At 36.4% G+C, this 23,412-nt stretch overlaps 1 protein-coding gene across 2 annotated transcripts in view; it reads left to right on the top strand.

Annotated features, from left to right (window-relative positions):
- Positions 1 to 23,412, top strand: part of CTNNA3 (catenin alpha 3) — a 1,949,360-nt gene that overhangs the window by 1,783,034 nt on the left and 142,914 nt on the right. The gene's annotated exons all lie outside the window — the stretch shown is intronic.

The following is a 23,412-nucleotide window of genomic DNA, read 5'->3' as shown; positions in this document are numbered from 1 at the left end:
ACAGTCACAGGTGGCATGGAAATAGAAGAGCTGCATCATTTCTCAGAGTCTGAGGACCTGGGTTTGAATCTTGTCTATGACATTTAGCACCCAGGCGATTTTGGTTACGTTGCATCTCTTTTGTACCCTATGACTGGAGTTCTCTCCTTTCTCACCTCCACTTCCTGACTTACCCTAGATTCTTTTAAGTTCCAACTTAAATTTCATTTTGTACAGGAAAACTTTCTCAACTCCTTTAATTTTAGTGCTTTCCTTCTCAAGCATTGTCTATTTATCCTTTAGGTATTTGTTTTTCGTATCCCCATTAGAGGGTGCTCCTTAAAAGTAGGGGCTATCCTTTGCTCTTTTTGTGTCCTTAACACTTAGCAAAGTTCCTAGTGCGTAGTAGGTACCTCACCAATATTTAGTGATTGACCTCTTGATCCTTAAGACTTGATATAACTTCGTATAAGGAAATAAGCGTATGTGTTATAGTATCCCTTTTGATTCCAAAGATCTGCTTTTTCAGGCCAAGAGTCTCCAAACTTTTCATTACATGTATCCGTCAGTTTAAAAAAATGAGCATGTACTCTCCATTATGAGGCAGCAGAGGTGGGAATGCTGGGTGAGAGGCCATCTCTACCGTTGTAATTGCCCATCGTACATCTAGCTTATAGCTACCCCAAATGGCCAATCTGTTGGGTAATAGAGGACACACTAGATGGGAGGAACAAAGAATTCTGGTTTATAATGGGTGAATAGTAGTTATAGTTTTATTACAGACACATCCCAACATTTCCTATCCTGCAGAAAGTGGTATACAATTTATCTTCCCACTCTCTAATTCTTTGAGCAAATATATTTGTAGTCATCTTACCTCACCATGTTGAAGACAATTGCTAACCTCGCCAAGCCTCAGTTTTCCTTATCTTTTAAATACGGGGTTAGGATGTGGTGAACTCCAAGGTCCCTTCTAGAAATAATTTTTTTTTTGGTCCAGCTATCCTATGAATTAAAAGACACAGTCAAAAAATTGGACTCATAATTGTTTGATCTTATCAAAGTTAAACAATATCCTTTTTTTGTACAAAAGTAAAAAACAGAATAAAAGTCTACATTTTTATTAGCTTTCTTGAAGTTATGGGAAAAAAGGAAACACAGGAAATCTAATCTATACTATTACCATAAGGAAGGAATATTTTTCCATTTTTCCCCAGCTGATTGAATATTATTGATCAGTCAATAGAAAAGTTAAATATGACTAATTGCAGGTCAACACACATAACCACGCAACTCCATCCTTCTTCCTCATTTATTCTGATCACTACTGATTTCAATGGGTTGGGGCATGTGACCAACAGTCACTTCCATACTGCTCTTTTTGGCACTTACCTACATGCAAGGGGGGAGTGGAATTAGCCAGTATTTCTTCCCCCAAGTGAATTGTCATCATTTCTCTCCTCTTTTTTGCAGGTATCTCAGTTTTTCTAAAGAAATTAATAATTTCTCTTCAGGGACCATAATGTGGGTACTTATGGTCAAATTCATTCAAAGCAGATTGCTGGCTTTTGGCTACTTAAAAACCTGTTGGGAGACAGGATTGGAAACTACCCACAACCTTCCTTGCTAATATTTTATCACACCAATAAGGACTATTTATAAATAAATATTCATATTTGGAAAGCATGAAAATAATATAAATCCTTTAAATTCCCAATTTTAATATAACTTATCATTTTTATTCAAGCACAGAAATAAGTTCACCTAATGATCAATTGGCTTCTGCTATACTTGCCATAAAATTGTAAATATCCACTGGGGAAATACTCCATTTAAAAAGCTGGCTTTTAGTATCTCTACTCCATCATTTTCTAAGAATCGAAATGCTGGAAAGATTTTCCTATTGAGAGCAATGTCAGAATTTGCACACACTATAGTCCTGTTTCTGCTGATAAAAGGGAGAATAATCCCAACCTTCAACACCCCTCCTTGGAGAGGCATTATCTCTTTCAAAACAGCAGTAGGTAAGCTGGAAGAAATGGATCTTTCATGGTGTGTAATTCTTGAGGGTAGTATTGAATATATTTTGAATTTTCCAAAGACTTCTCCAACTGTTACAGTGCAGTTAGGTCAGACTGTTCCCTAGAGAAAGCTGGAGTGGCTGACGAATATCCATGAAAGCAGCCCCTGACCCTAAAGGAATTCTACAAATCTTTGTGTTTAACCTTATCCGACCTAAACTTGATTGTCATATTCATAGTCATCTGGATTCTGCCAACCCTAATACTTGGTCATTTGAAAGAACATTTACCTCCTTTCATCTACTTGATTATAAAACTGCATAGCCCCTAACATAGCTGGACCATCTGGTAGTCAAGTTGTTGTCTGGATAGAATTGAGCATTTGGGAGCGATTATATTTGTGGCTTATGTTTTGTTCCTCAAAGCCAGAAAAAGATGAGGTTGCAGAAGGTAGCAATGAAAGTAACCAAACAGTACATACCTCCTTGAAGCTTTATATTTAAGTGGTTATGCCAACAGCTAGTTCATTATTATTGTTGTTTATTACTGTTATTATTATTATTATTAATGTTATTATGTAAATCTTGAGTCAGGTAGGTGGCTCAGTGCATACAGTGCTGGGCCTGGAGTGAGGAAGACCTCAGTTCAAATATGGTCTCTGATACTTACCAGCCATGTGACCCTGGGCAATTCACTTAACCTCCATTTCCCTTAATATCTCTGAGTAGGAAATGGTAAATCATTCGTATCTTTGCCAAGAAAACCCCATGGACAGTATAAGCATGCTATGGTCTATGGAGTCACAGAGAGTCAAACACAATTGAGTGACTACATAATAACAAATCCTTTGGTTAACTTAACCTGGCTGCTTCTGTGTATGCATTCCCAGAACTCCTACATTACTGGACTGGGACACCATCAAATAAATAGAGGTCATTAAAAATTGATGTATAATTATGTTGTTCTTGATGCTTCAGGCATGCACAAAATTGGTACAGGAAAATTAATGCAACTAACATGTAAAATACTAAGGGAAATTATTTTTACTCCCAATTTTATCTGCATATTAAAATGACCAAGGAAGAGTAGAATTCTTACCAAAATGTATTTCATTGCCTTTTTGATTTGGTCACTTTAATATAGAGACAGTTTTGAGATAGTTCTATTCATTTTGGGGCCAACATCTCAGTTTGAATTAGGATTATCAGATCTATTCTGTCTCCAGCCAGTTGGAAACATTTAATATAGGACCTGTATGTAGGGCACACATGCTGAGATTAATAAGTAATGGTAACAGCAGAAAAAAGTGAACAATGGACAAAGAAAAGTCTGGAGGATTTCATATTATATTCATATACACACATATTTAATGGAGTGACACTATTATATTTTTTTACAGTGTGTGATTTAATGTTGACTTACCCTGATTATATCACCTATTTTCCTTATCCCACCCCCCAAAAAAAAGTAGAATTACAGATTTGAAGGGGACCTTATAGAGCATCTTGTCTAACTGATATTTTAGTGAAAGTATGCTGGTGGGGGGGGAGGAAATATCTATCTGCTCTTTTTTTTACCCTGTCTCTCCCTTCCTTCCTTCCTTCCTTCCTTCCTTCCTTCCTTCCTTCCTTCCTTCCTTCCTTCCTTCCTTCCTTCCTTCTTTCCTTCCTCTATTACTCATCGAGCCTTGGTTGAAGTTGCCTAGCAAGGGACAACCCACTACCTCCAGAGATAGATTTTCCAAATTAATTTGTGCATATTGGCATATGTGTGTGTGTGTGTGTGTGTGCATGCGTGAGCTTTTCATCAAATCAGTCAACAAGCCCAGAACTGTGATAATTGTGAATCAAAGACAAAGGTAAAAATTCATGCCCTTCAAGAGTTTACATTCCATTGGAGGAGGCAGCATTAACATACCAGTAGGGATAGGACTAACTTGGTAATTTCACTGGTAGAGGGATTTGGCAGGTTAAAAATAAAAAGTCCTCTTAAGTCAGAATTTATACAGCCACGTACTCATATGTGTACATGTGTATGTGTACATGTGACTCATGAACAAAAAGAAGATAAGGTAGAATCTGGACATCCGAGGTGATCAGGAAAAGCTTTATGAAGAAGTGTCATCAACAAAAATCCTCCTTCCCCTTGTCCCATTCCCATTCCATAGCCAATGACACACCCAAACCAAAACAAATAAAAAATAAATTATTGCAAACATATAGTCAAGAAAAACAAATTCCACAATTGTCATGTAAAAAATAAACACAATAAAAAACTGCCCCAATTTGTACTCTATATTCTCTCTGTGGGTAGCATATTTAAATATTAATCTTTTGTAATTTTGTTTGGTTTTGTATTGGTAAAAGTTCATAAGTCTTTCCAAGTTGTTTGTCTTTGCAAACTTGTTCTTATTATATAAATTGTTTCTTCAGTTAACTCATTTAACTCTCTATCAATTCATACAAATCTTCCTGGCCTTCTCTGAAGCTCTCTCCATTGTTTCTTTTAGCACAGTGGTTTTCCATCATACAGGAGCAGCTAGGTGGTGCAGTGGACAGGGTGCCAGGACTGGAGTCAGGAAGACCTGAGTTTAAATCCAATCTCAAATACCTACTAGCTGTGTGACCCTGGACAGGTCACTTATCCCTGTTTGCCTCATTTTCCTCACCTGCAAAATGAACTACAGAAGGACATGTCAAACCACCCCAGTATCATTGCCAAGAAAATTCCAAATGGGGTCACAAGGAGACAGACATGATGAAACAACTGAAGAGCAACAGAATTCTATCACGTTCTTGTACCATAACTCATTCAGCCATTACCCAATTGATGCCTATCCCCTTAGTTTTCATTTTTTTGCCACCACAGTTGTGATATTTTTAAAAATGTCTTTGTGGTACAGATCTGGTAGTGGTACTGTTGGAATAGTGAAGGTGAACAGTTAGCTTTTGCAGTGCATTGATCTAAATTGTTTTCCATAATGGATGGGCCAGTTCATAGCTCAACCAACAGTACATTGATATATGCCTGTTTTCCCACAGCCCCTCCAGAATTTATCACTTTCCTTCTTTGTCAACCTTGTCAATCCATGTGATGTGAGGTAGAATCCCAGAATGATTTAAATTTCTATTTCTCTCATTATTACTGAATAAGTGGATTATTTTCCATGTAGCTATTTATTCTGTGGGTTTCATCCTTTGAGAACTGCTCGTCTGTCCACATACTTTGACTATTTACCATTTGGTCAACAGCATGTATTTTTACATTAATTCATTCTTTTGTTCATTCATTTGATTGTTTGTGCATCAGTTTCCTGAAAGGTGCCTATTCTTCATAGTGTAAAAGGTCAAGCCATTTTTCTGGTTCTTGGATCTCTTCTGCCCCTTTTGCACATGTAGTCCTGATGTGTTCCCATCTCCAGTATCTGTAGACCTATCAGTCAATCTTGATAGGGCCTTGAAAAATATGGCTTACTGTGCTTTTTTCTTTTAATTTCTTAATTAGGATTTGGTTTAAGGTATTTTTAGATCTTTATGGAGGAATTATGGTGGGGAGTTGGGTTGTACTTCTCCCTAATACTCTGCCATTTTAACTCTGCTTTGCTTGAGCTATACCTTCAAAGATGCCAGGGATTCAAAAAGGTGGCTGAGAAGAGGAAGTTCATTCGAGGCATAGGAAATTAGCAGTGTAAATACTCTGAGTTACATGATACAATATGGTGTATTTGTAGACAAAGTTGTAGGCCAACATAGATGATTTAGACAGTGGAAAGTTATTCTCAGTCTGTACAGACAGAGCCAGGACAAGCTCGTTTCCACTGATGATAGAGTAGGCTAGTATTACTACAGTTGAGTAAATAACATGCAGGCAGTCACTGGAAAGAAACATTACATGAAGCCTCTAAGACAAGAAAATATAAAATTCTCTCTGTGATGCCAAGTCCTCCAAGATAATAGATCTTGCCATTCTCAAAGACCTGTCGAATAATCAATCTGGAGAATAATGGAAAGATAATCAAGTTTATGACTTTTGCCCTTAAATCAAACCTTACTTTTTCTCTGTGCAACTCTGTTCCAAAACCCCTTGGTTTTATCCTTAGGGAAAACTAAAATATATTTAATTCCACTTTACCTTATAGCCCTTTGAGTATTTGAAAATAATGGTTATTCTTGTTAGTGTTGTCTTCTCCAGGTGAGCAAAGCAGCTACCTTTCAATGAGCTGAACTTCTGATAATATGATCTCAAGGTTCACTTTATTCATTCCTGGTTGGCCCCTTTTGGATTCTCCTTTATTTGTCAGAGTCTTTCCTAAAATGTGGGATGGTTACACTTCTTTTTTGATCCTTTTCAATGGCTACATTTTTCAACTGAAAGATAATAAATACAAAAGGATTTCCTGGGGCATCCTAAATGCATCTGAAATGCAAACTCGAGGCTGACTCACCTGTTGCTAAATGGACAAAAAGTCTATGTATCTTGCCTCCAAGGCTTCCTGAAAATGGTTTATTTTTTATTGGCGGGGGAGTCTTCTACAGTAACACATTTTCAGGTAATGTGGAAGCTAAGTCAGAAAATCTTAGTACTACAGTTAAAATAGACCTTAGAGAAACCAACTAGTGAAATACCTCTTAATTTTACACGTAAGGAAATGGAAATGGAGATGAGCGAGGTGAAGAGACATGTCCAAGGTTGTTAGTTAAGGGCTCTCTCACCTAGATTCCTTTGCCCAAGATAATATTTGTAAAGTACACAGCACTTGTCTCATAGTATGGCCCATAATAAATACCTATTCCCTCATCTCCCTCCCCCTTCTGATTTTACTCCATGCTTTTTGTGGAGGAAATGTGACATGCACCCACCCCCCACTTTAAACTCATGGCTTGCAGCTTTAATTTGGCCACCCTTAACTTCAGCATGAAATAAAGTGAGAGAGAAAAAAAATGATGCTGGTTTCCAGGTACTGGAGTTCCTGGGAGAGGAGAGAAGTTGTTGTGGTTGTATATAGCTGTAATAAAAGTAGGATAGAAGCCCCCTGGCAAACTTTGGCTATATTGTGGCTCTACATGAGCACAAAAGGTGACCAGGGGTGGCAGCACCTTGTGAATTTTTGCAAATTGGATTTTTCCAAATTCTTCCACATCTCTGGAGAGATTCTAGGGGGCTCCTATCAGCCAGATTATGAGCCAGTCAGATGAAGGAAGGTCTAGGGACAAAGCCAGATTTCTGATCTGGATTGGAGAGACATTTTGTAGCAGAATTATCAGGAAATTCACTGTTAGTGTGACAGTGTCAAAAATGGATCTTTATTCCAAGATCCCATCATATTGCTCCCGCAGTGCTATTTCCTAGTGAAACTGCCCTCCTTTTGGCATCACTACCACAGTTGTGTCAAGTAGCATGTGTGTGCCTCCTCCCCCATTTATCCCCAATCCTGAGGTAGTTTTGAAAGAGTCTAATTACGTTAGATAGGAAGATACTACAGGGTGTCCCTAAAGTCTGGACACATAGGCAATATGGAGTTATTGCATCTAGTTCTGTCAATCTTGCAAACCTTTGCATCACAAATGATGAAATTCATACTGAAGATGTTATTTGTTAATATTCCAATTAAATAAAATGTTGTTGAAAATTTCATTCATTTCATTTCTTGAAAACATGCATTTTTGCCTATGTGTCCAGACTTTAGGAACACCCTGTGTTTTTTAATGATACAGTGGTCGGTGTTAGTGGTGGGGCATTGGGAGTGAGATGGGATTTGCACATTTTCTTTTTCAACTTTGAGGTCTCCATGACCCTTCTCTGTTGGGACTCTAATAAATGAGCTCCTTTCCCTAGGCATCACATCCAGAGTCATTTGTACAACATGGACCAATTAGCATCTCATAAATGATGCAAATGTGAACCAGCTGGGGCAATTCACCAACTCTGTCAAAGCACATTGATAGTTTTTACCTTATTGCTGTTTGTGAATCATTCAACTTCACTTTGAGGCCAACTTTTTGAAAGGTACTGTGGTGTCTGCTTAAGATAATACCTCTCAGTAACTTTGAATGGAATTTCTCTTTCTATCTCTTGCTGTTGGGCTTTGTCAGTAATGTATAGGAATGCTGAGGATTTATGTGGGTTTATTTTATATCCTGCAACTTTGCTAAAGTTGTTTATTATTTCAAGTAGTTTTTTACTTGATTCTCTAGGATTCTCTAGATAAATCATCATATCATCTGCAAAAAGTGATAATTTAGTTTCTTCTTTTCCTATTCTAATTCCTTCAATTTCTTTTTCTTCTCTTATTGCTACAGCTAATGTTTCTAGAACCAAATTGAATAATAGGGGTGATAATGGACATCCTTGTTTCACCCCTGATCTTATTGGGAATGCATCTAGTTTATCCCCATTACAAATAATGCTTGTTGATGGTTTTAGGTAGATGCTATTTATAATTTTGAGGAAGGTTCCCCTTATTCCTATGCTTTCTAGTGTTTTTAATAGGAATGGGTGTTGTACTTTGTCAAAGGCTTTTTCTGCGTCTATTGAGATGATCATATGGTTTTTGCTAGTTTTGTTGTTGATATGGTCAATTATGCTAATAGTTTTCCTAATATTGAACCAGCCTTGCATTCCTGGAATAAATCCTACCTGGTCATGGTGTATTATTCTCGTAATGAGTTGCTGCAATCTTTTTGCTAATATTTTATTTAAAATTTTTGCATCAATATTCATTAGAGAAATTGGTCTATAATTTTCTTTCTCTGTTTTAACTCTACCTGGTTTGGGTATTAGTACCATATTTGTGTCATAAAAAGAATTTGGTAGGACTCCTTCTTCCCCTATTTTCCCAAATAGTCTGCAAAGTATTGGAATTAGTTGTTCTTTAAATGTTTGATAGAATTCACATGTAAAACCATCTGGCCCTGGAGATTTTTTCCTAGGGAGTTCGTTGATGGCCTGCTCAATTTCTTTTTCTGATATGGGGTCATTAAGAAATTTCACTTCCTTCTCTGTTAGTCTGGGCAGTTTATGTTTTTGTAGATATTCATCCATATCTCTAAGGTTGTCAAATTTATGGGCATACAGTTGGGCGAAATAATTCCTAATTATTGTTTTGATTTCCTCTTCATTAGAGGTGACCTCACCCTTTTCATTTTTTATACTGGTAATTTGATTTTCTTCTTTCTTTTTTTTAATCAAATTGGCCAAAGGTTTGTCAATTTTATTGGTTTTTTCATAAAACCAGCTCTTTGTTTTATTTATTAATTCAATAGTTTTCTTGGTTTCAATTTTATTTATCTCTCCTTTGATTTTCAGTATTTCTAATTTGGTATTTAATTGGGGGTTTTCAATTTGCTCTTTTTCTAGCTTTTTCAACTGTATGCCCAGATCATTGATCTCCTCTTTCCCTATTTTATTCATGTAGGCATTTAGAGATATAAAACTTCCCCTAAGAACTGCTTTTGCTGCATCCCATAAGTTTTGGTATGTTGTTTCATTATTGTCATTCTCTTGAATGAAATTATTGATTGTTTCTCTGATTTGATCTTTGGCCCACTCACTCTTTAGAATTAAATTATTTAGTTTCCAATTAGTTTTTAGCTTATTTTTCCATGGTGCTTTATTAAAAATGATTCTTATTGCATCATGATCTGAAAAGGATGCATTGACTACTTCTGCTTTTCTGCACTGGATTGTGAGGTTTTTATGCCCTAGTACATGGTCAATTTTTGAGTATGTGCCATGCACTTTTGAGAAGAAAGTATATTCCTTTTTATCCCCATTCAGTTTTCTCCAGAGGTCTATCATATGTGCCTTTTCTAAAATTCTGTTTACCTCCTTAACTTTTTTCTTATTTATTTTGAGGTTAGATTTATCAAGTTCAGAAAGGGGGAGGTTGAGGTCTCCCAATATTATAGTTTTGCTGTCTATTTCTTCCTGTAACTCCCTTAACCTCTCCTCTAAGAATTTGTATGCCTTACCACTTGGTGCATATATGTTAAGCAATGATATTGCTTCATTGTTTATGGTGCCTTTTAGCAGGATATAATGTCCTTCCTTATCTCTTCTAATTAGATCTATCTTTACTTTTGCTTTGTCTGAGATTAGGATTGCTACACCTGCTTTTTTTTTACTTTAGCTGAGGCACAATATATTTTACTCCAGCCTTTTACCTTAACCCTATGTGTATCCCCCTGTTTCAGATGTGTTTCTTGTAAACAGCATATTGTAGGATTATGGTTTTTAATCCATTCTGCTATCTGCTTCTGTTTTGTGAGAATATTCATCCCCTGCACGTTCAGGGTTACGATTTCTATCTGTGTCTTTTTCTCCATCCTAATTCCCCCTGTTTATGCTTTTATTTCTCCCTTTCCCCTTCTCCTCCCCAACAAAAAAAAAAAAAAAAAAAGATAATACCTCTCATGTTTTTCTTTTATTAAGATTAATCTAAACTCAGGCTGCCCACGGATGATTATTACTCTTCCTCAAGTTTTCCACTCTCTCTAGAAGCATAGAATCATTTTGCTTATTTGTGTGTTTGTCCTCTCCTATCGGTAACCTTTTCTAGTCCTCTGCCAAAAGAAGAACAGGCCGTTTCTTGTGAATGTATGCAAGTATGGATAGACTCATTCAGTCAACAAACAAGTACTCAAGTACTCCCTAAGCACATGTTCAGGTAAATGAGCGTGGATCTCATAAGCAGATTTGGGTTCAAATCACAGCTCCCAGACCTAGGGGCACCATGACCACATGCAAGTCCCACACTATCTACCCCCCTTAGTTTCTTCATCTGGAAAATAAGGATAATAACCCTTTCACCATCTTTCTCACAACCCAATTCATCCTGTGCTCAGTTGTCATCAATTTCCCTTATCAGAAGATCTGGCTATCCCACCCTCCCCATTAAAAAACAAAAACTTCCTTATTATCTCCAGGATCAAATATGAAATGTTCTATTTGTCTAACAAAGACCTTTTGAACTAACCTAACTTTCTAGCCACCCCACTATTTACTCCCCCTTCCCCTGTCATGTTCTCTATAATCCAGTGACACTGGAATCCATGCTTTTCCTTCAACAAAACACTTCGTCTCCATTCTATTTCAGTGGCTGTCCCACGTCTGGAATGCTTTCTTTCCTCATCTCTTCTTCCTGGCTTCCCAGGACAGCTTTCCAGGCCTCCTAAATCTTAGCACCTTATTCCTGATACTAACTCCAATTTATCCTTCCTATATCTTGTTTCTACATAGTTATTTACATATTGGTCCCACTACCCGTGGCCTGTGCTTTAGACTGTGAGCTGCTTCAGAGTAGGGACTGAGGCTTTTGCCTTCCTTTTTATTCCTAGCACTTAGCCCAGTGGCTGGTAGAGTATGCACTTAACAAAATGATGGTTTAAGGGGCTATGAAATAGTATTGTTGTGGTTATGTGAAAAAGTAATAGATAATATGAGATAATATATAGAGTGCTCTTAAAGTTTTGGAGGCACTTCATGTACATTAGCTCTGTATTACATGAAATCAGTGGTCCTGACTCTCACTAGCAGGTTAGCTTCCCAGAGTACCCATTACTATAAACTCTAGAGTTTCATCTCTTAGTGCTCATTCTCATTGGCAAGTGGGTTTTGAGAGTATGAATACATGCTATATTTGCCTACCACTTTGAACTTCAGTTTGCTCCTCTATAAAAAAGAAAAAATATATATATCCCTACTTGTAGTCTCTAGCTCACAAGGATGTTGTAGAGCTCAAAGAGAATGCAATTAATGTACTATTCAACCATAAAGTAGTAGAAGTATGACAGTTTTCATATTATTATTTTTTTCCTTTTCTTTTTATTAATTATTATTTTTAAAAAATTCCATTTTTAGTTCACAGAATGAAACAAGCATTTTCATAACACAATACAATAAAATTTATTTTATTAAGGATAAAATAAAAATAATTAAAAGATATTCAAAATAAATCACACATAATTCCTGCCTATAAGAAATTTACATTTAGATTGGGGAGGCAGGGCATATGCATTTTTTAAAAGGCTATATAAGTTAGCTTATGTTAAGTGTAAAATCAGTAGTGATAGATTAATTACCATATGAGTTCAGAGAAGAGAAAGTCCATTTCGAATTATGTAGTATAAGATTAGGGAATGTTGTATGGAGAAAATGATCCTTGATTTGTGTCTTGAACTGGGAATAAGATTCTGACAAGTTAAGTGTTAAGAGGGCTATGGTATATGAAGACCTGGGCAAAAATCCTACATGTTGAACTCACCACCTCTGCTTTCCTGGGCAAGTCAAGATACATAATTTCTGTATTTGTCCAGAATCTCCTATGGAAGGGTGTACTTAGTAAGATGGGTTGTGGTTTTAGTTGGTGGAGATATCTCATAATATTGACCCAATCACATTTCCTTCTGGTATATGCAAATGTATCTGGGGGAGGGGAAGTAAAGGGTTTGGAGACCCCAAGTCTCACAGAATGAGTCTTTGGAGAAGGTTAGTCTTATTCAAGGCTTTTGTTTTGTTTTGTGTTTTTTGGGTTTACAACAACACGGGCTTGGTCAAGAAACGGCTCCTGTCTAAAAATATCATTTAATGCTGCATCTGGCAGCTTAACTGATGTTATGGGGATTTTTATTTTTTTCCATTTCCTCTACATCTTTTGCTTGAATGAGGATGAAGGAACCTTTCAGGAATTGGCCGAATGAAGCAACAATATACAGTCGAGAAGGAGGAAGTCTAGGGAAATGATGTGAATAAAAAATGATAGCCATTGCAAAGTGACAAAGAGAAAGTTGTCTCGAAAGAAAAAGGCTTGAATGTGATCCTGCAAGCACAAGATTCTCAGAACAGAAATTTGGGGAGACTTAAATTTTGAAACAGTAGCATTGTGATGCAACTGGGGAATTCCACTGGAGAAATTCAAGTAGAGATCAAGGAGGGAGCAACCAGAGAAGTCCAGTAGGTCATGCATTTTTAATAAATGCAAAAAGTGAAGATATGCATTGTATTTGACTGCTCTGGAAACTGCAGAAGGTTTCACTCAAGATTTACCCCAGAAAGAGCAAAAGTGAATAAAACCCTTTGAGTACTTTGTTTCCACTGACCTTGCTGTCTTCCATATGGATTAAAATGGCAACACTTTGTGGTGCCTATAATGGGGAAAGAGAAGTATTTCTGTTTGAGGCATTCAAAACTGAGAATAGGGCAAGTGGAGAAGAAAGCTTTCCCCTGTAAATCTCTGCTTCCATTGATAGGGAGTAAAACTAAATATTATCTTGTAGACCCTCTCTCAGCACCATTTTCCAAGCTGCCATGGAAATAGTGATACCTGGGTCAAGTGGTTGGTTTGGCATAGGATTAAAGACCTCAGGGATCTATATTAACTGAATCTGATATTCAGGGACCTTTGTAGTATTCCACTGAACCACCACACCAAACTTATTACCAATTACTACCCTATCCACAGTCTCTCTTCAAGCTAAACTCATCTAAAACTTTTCTTCCCCTGGACTGGCCAGGAAAATTTCTACCTTCATGTCTTCACATAGGATTCCTTCATTCTGGAAGACTCCCTATATTCACTTGCTCACTTTGCTTCCTTAAAACTGACTTCAAGTCTCACTTGCTCCATAGTTCTGTCCTGCCCAGGGGCCTCATTTTGGATTTTTCCCTCTTCTCTTCCTGTAGCGTTTGATTTTCTTACAGGACTTGCCATAAGTGGAGGTGGAAACTAAATCCAAGTCTTCTCAATTCAATTTCATTGTTCTTCCATGACAACATACTGTCTTATTTTGCTTATGTATATTCACACCTCAGGGAACTCTCTTTTGCTGAAGCCATTCCCACACAAAAGAAATCAAAGAACCTTGACATTGATTTATTGTCTTGCGGGTATTCAGTCATTTTTCAGTCATGTCAGACTATTCATGACCTCATTTGGGGTTCTATTGACAAAAGATACTGGAGTAGTATGACATTTCCTTTTCCAGCTGATTTTACAGATGAATAAACTGAGGTAAATAGGATTGAGTGACTTGCCCAGGGCCATGTAACTAGGAAGTGTCTGAGGTCAGATTTGAACTCATGAAGATGAGTCTTCCTGATTCTAAGCCCCAGATTTTTGTCCACTGTGCCATGTAACTGTTCATTATTATGTTCCATAAAATCTTAAATTTAAAAAGAAACTTGAGAGCTCACACACTCCAAACTTTCCCTTAAGACAAAAATATAATTCTAATATTCTTAAATCATGAAAACATATGTCTTCTACAGCATAGCCCCAATCTATATCATTTTCCAATAGTATCAATAATATGTACCCATTGTTATCCAACAATCAACAAGCATTTATTAAGTGTTTGTCACGTCCTAGACCTTGATGTTATTTGTCTGGTTGCTTGAGACACAGATAAGATCATCAAAATGATTGGTACCTAAATTGTACTAGCCCAGAAGAATTGTATCTTTTTTCTGAGTGCCATCTCACAGATTAATGTGTCAGTCTGCTTACCATTCTCTTTGTGACTTGTATGAAATGTTGCCCATTATAATTTGTTTTTCCTAGTATAAAACTGTCATATAATTATTTAACATTTGGTAAAATATTACTATTCATATTTTTCAAAAATGTTATATCATTTAAAATGCATAGAAGAGTATCTTGTACATTCAAATGATATGTAAGAATGAAATTATGGTCTCTTTAGGATGTCTTTGGATGGATCTTCATACCAACGGTTGGAAATATATCTAAGCAGATAGTCCAAAGATCTTTATCCCCTCAGTTGTCTCCATGCTTCTTCTATAACGAACTTAATCATATGGGAGAGCAGAAAAGAATTAGATTTGAGAAATTTGGCAAAACCGACAACCAGGTTTACTGCAGGCATTGAGAAAGTAACTTTCTTATGTATGATGTCCATATGAAATATATACTTCTGATATTAAAAAATACATATAAGGTAGATCGATGTCAGGTGTGGAAATCCAAGCCTAGAGACCAGGATATTCAATCTAAATACAAATACTTGAACCTAAAGGAGGTAGTTACTTTACTTTTAGTTATATGTCTTTTCTGTTGTTGTTCTAAAGCACTTATTCCATGAGTCAGAGAATCTCTTCTAGAGATGAGCATCTTTGAATTAAACACTACAAAATGGAAATGAGAATTTTTTTAAATGAAGTAGAAGCCACAATATTGTTGTTTTTGTATTTTTTTCCTTTATTTTTGATTGTCCATAGCTGAGATGGTTATTCTTATTTTAATAAAAATGTATAAAAAAGCTCTTGCTTTGAAATAAGAGAAAATGGTAGAGCTCACTTTTCTCATAAGTAAGAGACAAAATTATCACCAAAGATTTTCAGCAAATACTAGAATCTGGAAGAATAAGTTCCATAGCCATGATTCCAGTGGGTCCATGCTAGTGAGTAGTCGAAAGAGACTAGACATTTGGCATTCTCTTGGGACCCGACATCCTGTGGGACAGCGTCTATCAGAGCATTACTGTACAGAAAACAGCTATAGCAGGAAAATAACAATTGTGTCCAATGGAAAGCAGCCCTAGTGTTATCAATGTCCCTACAGAATAGTCAGTGTGAGTTGCCCTTTTCTATGTGTACCCTACCTACATGGGTTCTCTATATTCATCCATTTTCATGCAAAACACATTGACTTTATGTTTTAGCACCTTTTGACATGTGTTCCATTACTCTTCCTGCTGATAGCTATTGTATTTGTAGGAGTGTGTGCTCTGGTTTTATGGGGGAAATGTTTTATTTTAGCTTTTCTTACCACATTTTATTAAATACCTTTGAGTTGAAATTTAAAAAAAAATCTTCTGACTGAGATAATCACATCAAATACAAACTCTTAAAATTTAGTTTTAGTTCAAGTGGACCCATGAAAGGGATACTCAGTGGAGCAGAGTAGACATACAGTTTATAGTAGCAAATGACTATAGTAACCCTGTGTTTGACGATGGTAAACTCCTTCGGGAGAACTCTCATTGAAAGGGTTGTACCCCAATAATACATATGCAGGTATATAAAAATCAGTGATTTAATCAATGTTATGTATTATCTCAATAAGTCATATGACAACTCATCTATAACTACATAGATGAGTTTAGGGAACTTCCTGACAGACATATTAATTGGACACATGTACTTGCCCAGGGAAGTCAAGCTAATGTGTAAGAAAGGAAATGTTTGCTTAAGGCTTCTGTGGAAACATGGTACAGTGGGTAGAGTATGGAGTCTGAAGACTTGGTTTGAAACTTGGTTTCAAACACCAAATTTATCCACTAACACCCTGAGTAGTGTTGTTGTTCAGTGCAAGTTGTAAAAGGAAAAAAAAAATCTGGTTGTACAGTAAAAGAAGATGGTAGAGCCCACTGTTCTCACGAGGAAGAGGCAGTAATGTGAGAAAAGACTTTGGCTAAAACCAGAAGGTAGAAGTAGACAGAAATTCCACAGCCATTTACAACTGATGAGTCACTTGAATTTCTACATCTGCTACAATTTCTACATCTGTTAATGGTGAGGTTAATTTGAGTGGCCTTTCAGTTTCCATCCAGCTCTGAAATTCAGAATCTATGATTCCTGACTTTAAGCTCAGAACACTGTCCATGATATAGGGACACTTCTTTGCATGACTGATACTCTGAATATATTATCCAGATCTTTGAGAAGAAAATTCCAGTTTCACTTAATCACTTATGTTAATCTTCTTCTTTGTATCCTATGATATAGCTATCCTGAACCTATTTTCACCAAGAAAATGTAGTTCCTTGTTATCATTAAATTGCTTGAATGTTGCTTTCTAAATTTTAAGAGTATCAAAATGTCTTTCATTGCAACAGAAATCTGTTGAACAATCCGATGAACAATTTAATTTAGAGCATGTGATCTCATACCAAGGCACATCCCCCGTGATTTCTGAACATCCCTTTGTTGTGAATTGTGCTTGAGATTTTTAATTTAAGAGAAAGTGATATCTGTCCTGAACAGTTGCATTTACTACCTTTCATGGACAACGTGCCAGAGTAGTGCCATATTTTAAGGAAAAGAGCTTATTCTAAAGTCCTATGGTTGCATGATAAATTATTATGATCAAATTTGGAAGTGCCAAGAGATTGATATTACTTATGTTTTATTTCCCAAGGGGCCTAGCAGAGTGCTTCCCAAAGCATATTTACTCAGTAAATATTTATTAAATGCTTTGAAGATATTTTTTCCCTTATGAGGAGATGGCAAGGTAAATAGTTAATTTCTTTTGATTGTGGGATTTAGATCTAGAAGAGAGGATAGACAAATCTATTCTAAGCTCCTCATTTTATAGATAATAGGATCATATATATATATATATATATATATATATATATATGTATATATATGTATATATATATATATATATATAGAACTAGAAGGGAGCTTAGAAGCCTTAGAATCCAACCCATTTTATAGATGAAGAAACCAAGGCCAAAGAGGTTACACTTTTGGCCAAGGTTTCCCATGTAGTAGGTGGCAGAGCCTGGATTCAATTCCAGATGTGAAAAAAAAGAAACAGCCTGCATTTAGTGATGTATTTAAGGTACCCGAAGAGAAAAGAACCTTGAATATTGCTTGTAGTTTTCTTTTCGTATTTGTAAACTGCAAAATGTATTTGAATAGCAAGCATAATTTGCCCTATGACTGCAAAATAGGTGTTTTTCTTTTCAGCAGCCTGTACTCTGTCTACCCACACAGATCAAAACCTCTTCACATTTCAGTGGACAATTGTCTTCGTTACTGAGGTCCAAACAATCCTGTCCTAAGTGGTAGAGTGCAACAATGAGCAGACATAGCCTACAATTTTCAATTAATTAATAAAAATATGTCATTGGTGACATTTCTTATTGAGTTCAATGATTTTCTCTATGAATATTACTTCAATATGTGCATAATCGGACCTTATCTCCTTTGTGAACTCACATTCCACAGCTCCAACTGCTGCCTGAACATCTCTATATGATTATCTCATTGGCATGTTGGTTACATTACAAAAATAGAACTTGTTAACCATCTACCCAATCCCATTTCTGCTCCTAATTTTCCTATTCCTAGCAAGTATATGATCATCTTTTCAGATGTGCATTTTTACAACTTTGGAATTATCCTAAACTCTTTATTCTCCCTTATTCTCCATAATGAATAAATTGCCAAGTCTTTGTTTCTATATGCACAAAATCTCTCCAAACACCCCATTTTCTCCATTAAGACGGTTACTCTCCTAGTCTAAGCCTTCACTTCTCGTTAACTTCTTTTATTTCCAAGAAGCATGCAAACTTCTTAATATCTAAAATTATTTTACCCAATTATCTTCATTTGTTATTTTAACTATTTGTTAACATCCTAACCACTTCCTGGGACCCAGATCAAGTGCTAAATTCTCCAAGGAAAACATTCCTGTCATGCACCGTGGGATGGAAATAATCTGTCATCTGATCTCAAACTCATTTATCCTATCATGTAGAAATAAACACTAGGATTAATGGAAGAGAAACTGTATTAAAATTACTGCTCATGTTACTGTGGCAACTGATTAACCCTCTTGATCCTTACTTTCCTCATCCATAAAGTGAGGGGGTAGTTGATAGGCTAGATGTCCTATTACATCTCTTCCAGTTATGATCATACACTTATTAGAATCTAGTTAGTATTTTAATATCTGTATAATTGTCCTCTAACCTCAGGGAGACTTAAAGTTCCTCCAGGAAATAAACTGTGTCCATTTTCACACTATATCTCACCACTCCACCATTTATAGATCATTACATTTCATTAAGTGCAACATAAACAATAGAATGAATATACAAATTAATGAATATAATGTTCACATGATGATTTACCAAAGCTAGACTCTGATAATCCCTCCTTAAATACTGAATTTATATGCAGGAAATTATTAAGTCATTGAGGGAATAAGCATGGAACGGTAGATCCAGGGCCGACACAGGCCCAACAACCTCAATTTAAGTCTCTCCTCCAGCACATACTGGCTATGTAACAATGGGCAAGTCATTAAACTTCTCATTGCTCCAGGTCAGTCTCTAAGACTATACAGTTGTGGAGAAAGTGATGATCTACATTAATAGAGGAAACTGCTTCATTAATATCTTCCACTATCAATGAAATCACAAGTAAAAAACAAAGTCAAGCAAATTATCCATTTTCAATCAATCAAGATTCAAATCAACAACAAGAATTTAATCAGTGCACAGTATATTCCAGGTACTATGCTAAGCACCAAGAATATAAATACAATAAAAAAAAGGTGGGGGTGGAGCCAAGATGGCCCCGTGAAAACAGCATCCTACCAGAACTCTCTCACAAATTCTGTCAGATACCTCTAAAAAAGTGAATATTAGCAGATTTGAGAGAGTTAGAAGTCACTAGTAGACCCAGTGGGGCAAACTCCCAAGCCAGGAGACTCCACAAGGTCAACAGGATAGATCTGTAGGCTGGGAGAGCAGCCAGCACGTGGAGCTGCACCAGACCACACAAAAGCTGGGAAACCAGCCAGCCATCGAGGCTGGGAGAACGCTAGGCCCCACAACTGGCAGAGATCCCCAGGCCTCCCAGTAAAGGACGGGAGTCTGTCAAAGCAACTAGAGGCAACAGCACAGCACCTGCAGCCACGAAACATCTACTCCTGAGGTTTGTAGCCCAAAGGTTTGAAACTTACCTTTTTGAACTTCTGGGAGTCATAATGGCCAGGTAAACAGCTCTCATCCATCCCTCCCTCCATCCATGACCCAGAAAATGTCTTGGGAAAACCCCTGGAATAGAGGAGCCAGAAGTGGGGCTTCAATAGCCAAATAGCAGGAATTCCTGAGTCCAAGAAGGATGGAGCCAGCAAGGGTCAACACCAGGAACCCGGACGTGCCTTTGCACAGCCAGTGAAAGTGGCAGACACCAGCACAGACCACAGCTGAGACCATCCATCCTGGAGAGCAGCCCCAGGGGAAGAGGAGACTTCTGGAAGCCAAATGACCCCTCCCCCACACCTTAGGAAACCAGAGGCCATAACACACAACCAGTAACTAGGCTCACAATTCCCAGAACAAGAAACCTGGGACTAAGCTCCCTGAGCCTCAAAAGCAGAAATTCACTTTAAAGCCAGGAAAAAGCTAACCAAAATGAAGAACATGAAAAAAGAGGACCATTATGGAGATAGGGAAGATCAAAACACCAAATTGGCAGAGGACAGCATTGACACTATACCCACATCTTATACCTCAAAAAGGAATGTGAACTGGTCTCAATCCAAAAAAGCATTACTGGAAAAGCTAAAGGAAGATTTTAAAAATCAAATTAGAGAGGTAAAAGAAAAAAAAATGAAAAAAAATCACTGATGAAAACAAAACTATAAAGAGCAAAATTAGTTAAATGGCTAAGGAGATTCAGAATCTAGTTAGAGAAAATAATGCCCTGAAAAGTAAAACAAACCAAATGGAGAAGGAATCTCAGAAGCAAAATGAAGACAACAATTAATTAAAAATTAGAATTCAGCAAGTAGAAGCTAATGACTCTATGAGGCATCAAGAGTCAGTCAAATAAAATCTAAAGAATGAAAAAAATAGAAGAAAATATGAAATATCTAATTGAAAAAAAAAATGACCTGGAAAACAGGTGCAGGAGAAACAATCTAAAATTTATTGGTCTACCAGAATGCCATGATGGAAAAAAGAGCCTGGACAGAATCTTCCAAGAAATTATTAAGGACAATTACCCTGAGGTCCTAGAACCAGAGGGCAAAATAATCATCGAAAGAATCCACTGATCACCCCCTGAAAGAGATCCCAAATTGAAAACTCCAAGAGATATTGTGGTCAAATTTCAGCATTATCATGTTAAGGAGAAAATACTGCAAGCAGCCAAAAAAAAACAATTAAAATATCATAGAATTACAGTCAAGATCATGCAGGATCTTCCAGCTTCTACATTAAATGACAGGGGAAATTGGAATATGATATTTCAAAAGGCAAAGAGCTTGGACTACAACCAAGGATTAACTACCCAGCATAATTTTTCCATCAAGGTGATGGACATCCAATGAAATAAGGGATTTCCAGACCTTCCTGGTGAAAAGTCCAGAGCTCAATGGAAAATTTGATCTTCAAATATAAAACTCAAAAGAAACATAAAAGGTAAACAGGGGGAAAAATGCCCCCACAAACCTTGTTAATCAATAAGGGTGAATTGTTTACACCCTTTTATATGATTTGAGAATAGTACAGTTATTATGACAATTGAAAGGGATACACATAGACTGTGGGTGTCAGTATAAAATAACTAATATAATGATTAAAAACATAATTAAGAGATGTAAAGGGAGGGTTCTGGGAGAAGAGGTAAAGAGGTAGTAGAAAAGGGTAAATTACATCACATGAAGAGGCACAAAAACATATTATAGTAGAGGTAAAGAAGGGATGGAGAAGAATAGTACATAAGCTTTATTCTCATTGTATTTGGTTCAAGAAGAGAATAACATACTCTAATAAGTATAGAAATCAAACTTGTCCTACAGGCAGTAGGAGGGGAAAAGGGAAAGAAAAGCAAGGGGTAGTCAGAAGGGAGGGAAGAAGTAGCAAGGGGAAAAGGGTAAGATAAGGGAGGGGAATGAAGAGGGAGGGTAAATTGAGGAAGGTGGTGTTCAAAAGCAAAACTTTTGAGGAGTGGAAGGGAGAAGTGAGAAACAAAAGCACAAACAGGAGGGAGGGGGAAGCAGGATGGGGAAAAAGACACATTCACATTCACATAGCTGTGAATGTGAATGGGATGAACTCTCCAATAAAACGGAGGTGGATAGCAGAAGGGATTAAAAACCATAATCCTACAATATGGTGTTTACAAGAAACACATTTGAAACAGGGGTATATACACAGGTTAAAAGTAAAAGGTTGGAGTAGAATATATTGTGCTTCAGTTAAAATAAAAAAAAGCAGGAGTAGCAATCTTAATATCAGACAAAGCAAAGATAGACCTAATTAGAAGATATAAGGAAGGACGTTATATCCTGCTAAAAGGCACCTTAAACAATGAAGCAATATCATTGTTTAACATATATGCACCCAGTGATATAGCATGCAAATTCTTAGAGGAGAAGTTAAGGCAATTACAGGAATAAATAGATGGCAAAACCATACTAGTGGGGGAAAATTACCTCCCTGTTTCTACACTTGATAAAACTAACCTCGAAATAAAAAAGGAAGAAGTCAAGAAGGTGAATAGAATTTTGGAAAAGGCAGATATGACAGACCCCTGAAGAAAACTGAATGGAGATAAAAAGGAATATACTTTTTTTTTCTCTGTGATAAATGGCACATAATCAAAAATTGACTATGTACTAGGGCATAAAAACCTCACAATCTAGTGCAGAAAGGCAGAAATACTGAATTTGTCCTTCTCAGATCATGATGCAATAAAAAGTATTTGTAATAAAGGACCATGGAAAGACACTAAAAATTTATTGGAAACTAAATGATCTAATCTTAAAGAATGAGTGGGCCAAAGAACAAATCATAGAAACAATTAATAATTTCATTAAAGAGAATAACAGTAATGAGACAATATACCAAAACTTATGGGATGCAGCAAAAGCAGTTCTTAGGGGAGGTTTTATATCTCTAAATGCCTACATGAAAAAATAGATGAAAAGGAAATCGATGAAATGGGCATGCAATTGAAAGAGCTAGAAAAAGAACAAATTGAAAATCCCCAATTAGATTCCAAATTAGAAATACTGAAAATCAAAGAAGAGATTAATAAAATTGAAGTCAAGAAAACTATTGAACTAATAAATAAAACTAAGAGCTGGTTTTATGAAAAGACCAATAAAATTGATAAACCTTTGGTCAATTTGATTAAAAAAGGAAAGAAGAAAACCAAATTACCAGTATCAAAAATGAAAAGGGTGAATTCACCTCCAATGAAGAGGAAAGTAAAAAAAAAAATAAATAAATAGGAATTATTTTGCCCAATTTTATGCCCTTAAATTTGATAACCTTAGGGAACTGGATGAATATTTACAAAAAAAAATTGCCCAGGTAAACAGAAGAGGAAGTAAACTACCTAAATAACCCCATCTCAGAAAAAGATATTGAGCAAGCCATCAATGAACTCCCTAGGAAAAACTCTCCAGGGTCAGATGGTTTTAAATGTTAATTCTATCAAACATTTGAAGAACAATTAATTCCCATACTTTATAGACTATTTGGGAAAATAGGTGAAGAAGGAGTCCTACCAAAATTTTTTATGACACAAATATTATACTATTAGCCAAACCAGGAAGAGTCAAAACAGAGAAAGAAAATTATAGACCAATTTACCTAATGAATATTGATGCAAAAATTTTAAATAAAATATTAGTAAAAATATT

This window comes from Trichosurus vulpecula, chromosome 8, assembly GCF_011100635.1.
Source record: "Trichosurus vulpecula isolate mTriVul1 chromosome 8, mTriVul1.pri, whole genome shotgun sequence".
Classification (NCBI taxonomy): domain Eukaryota; kingdom Metazoa; phylum Chordata; class Mammalia; order Diprotodontia; family Phalangeridae; genus Trichosurus; species Trichosurus vulpecula.
This window is presented reverse-complemented; position numbering and strand designations above follow the sequence as displayed.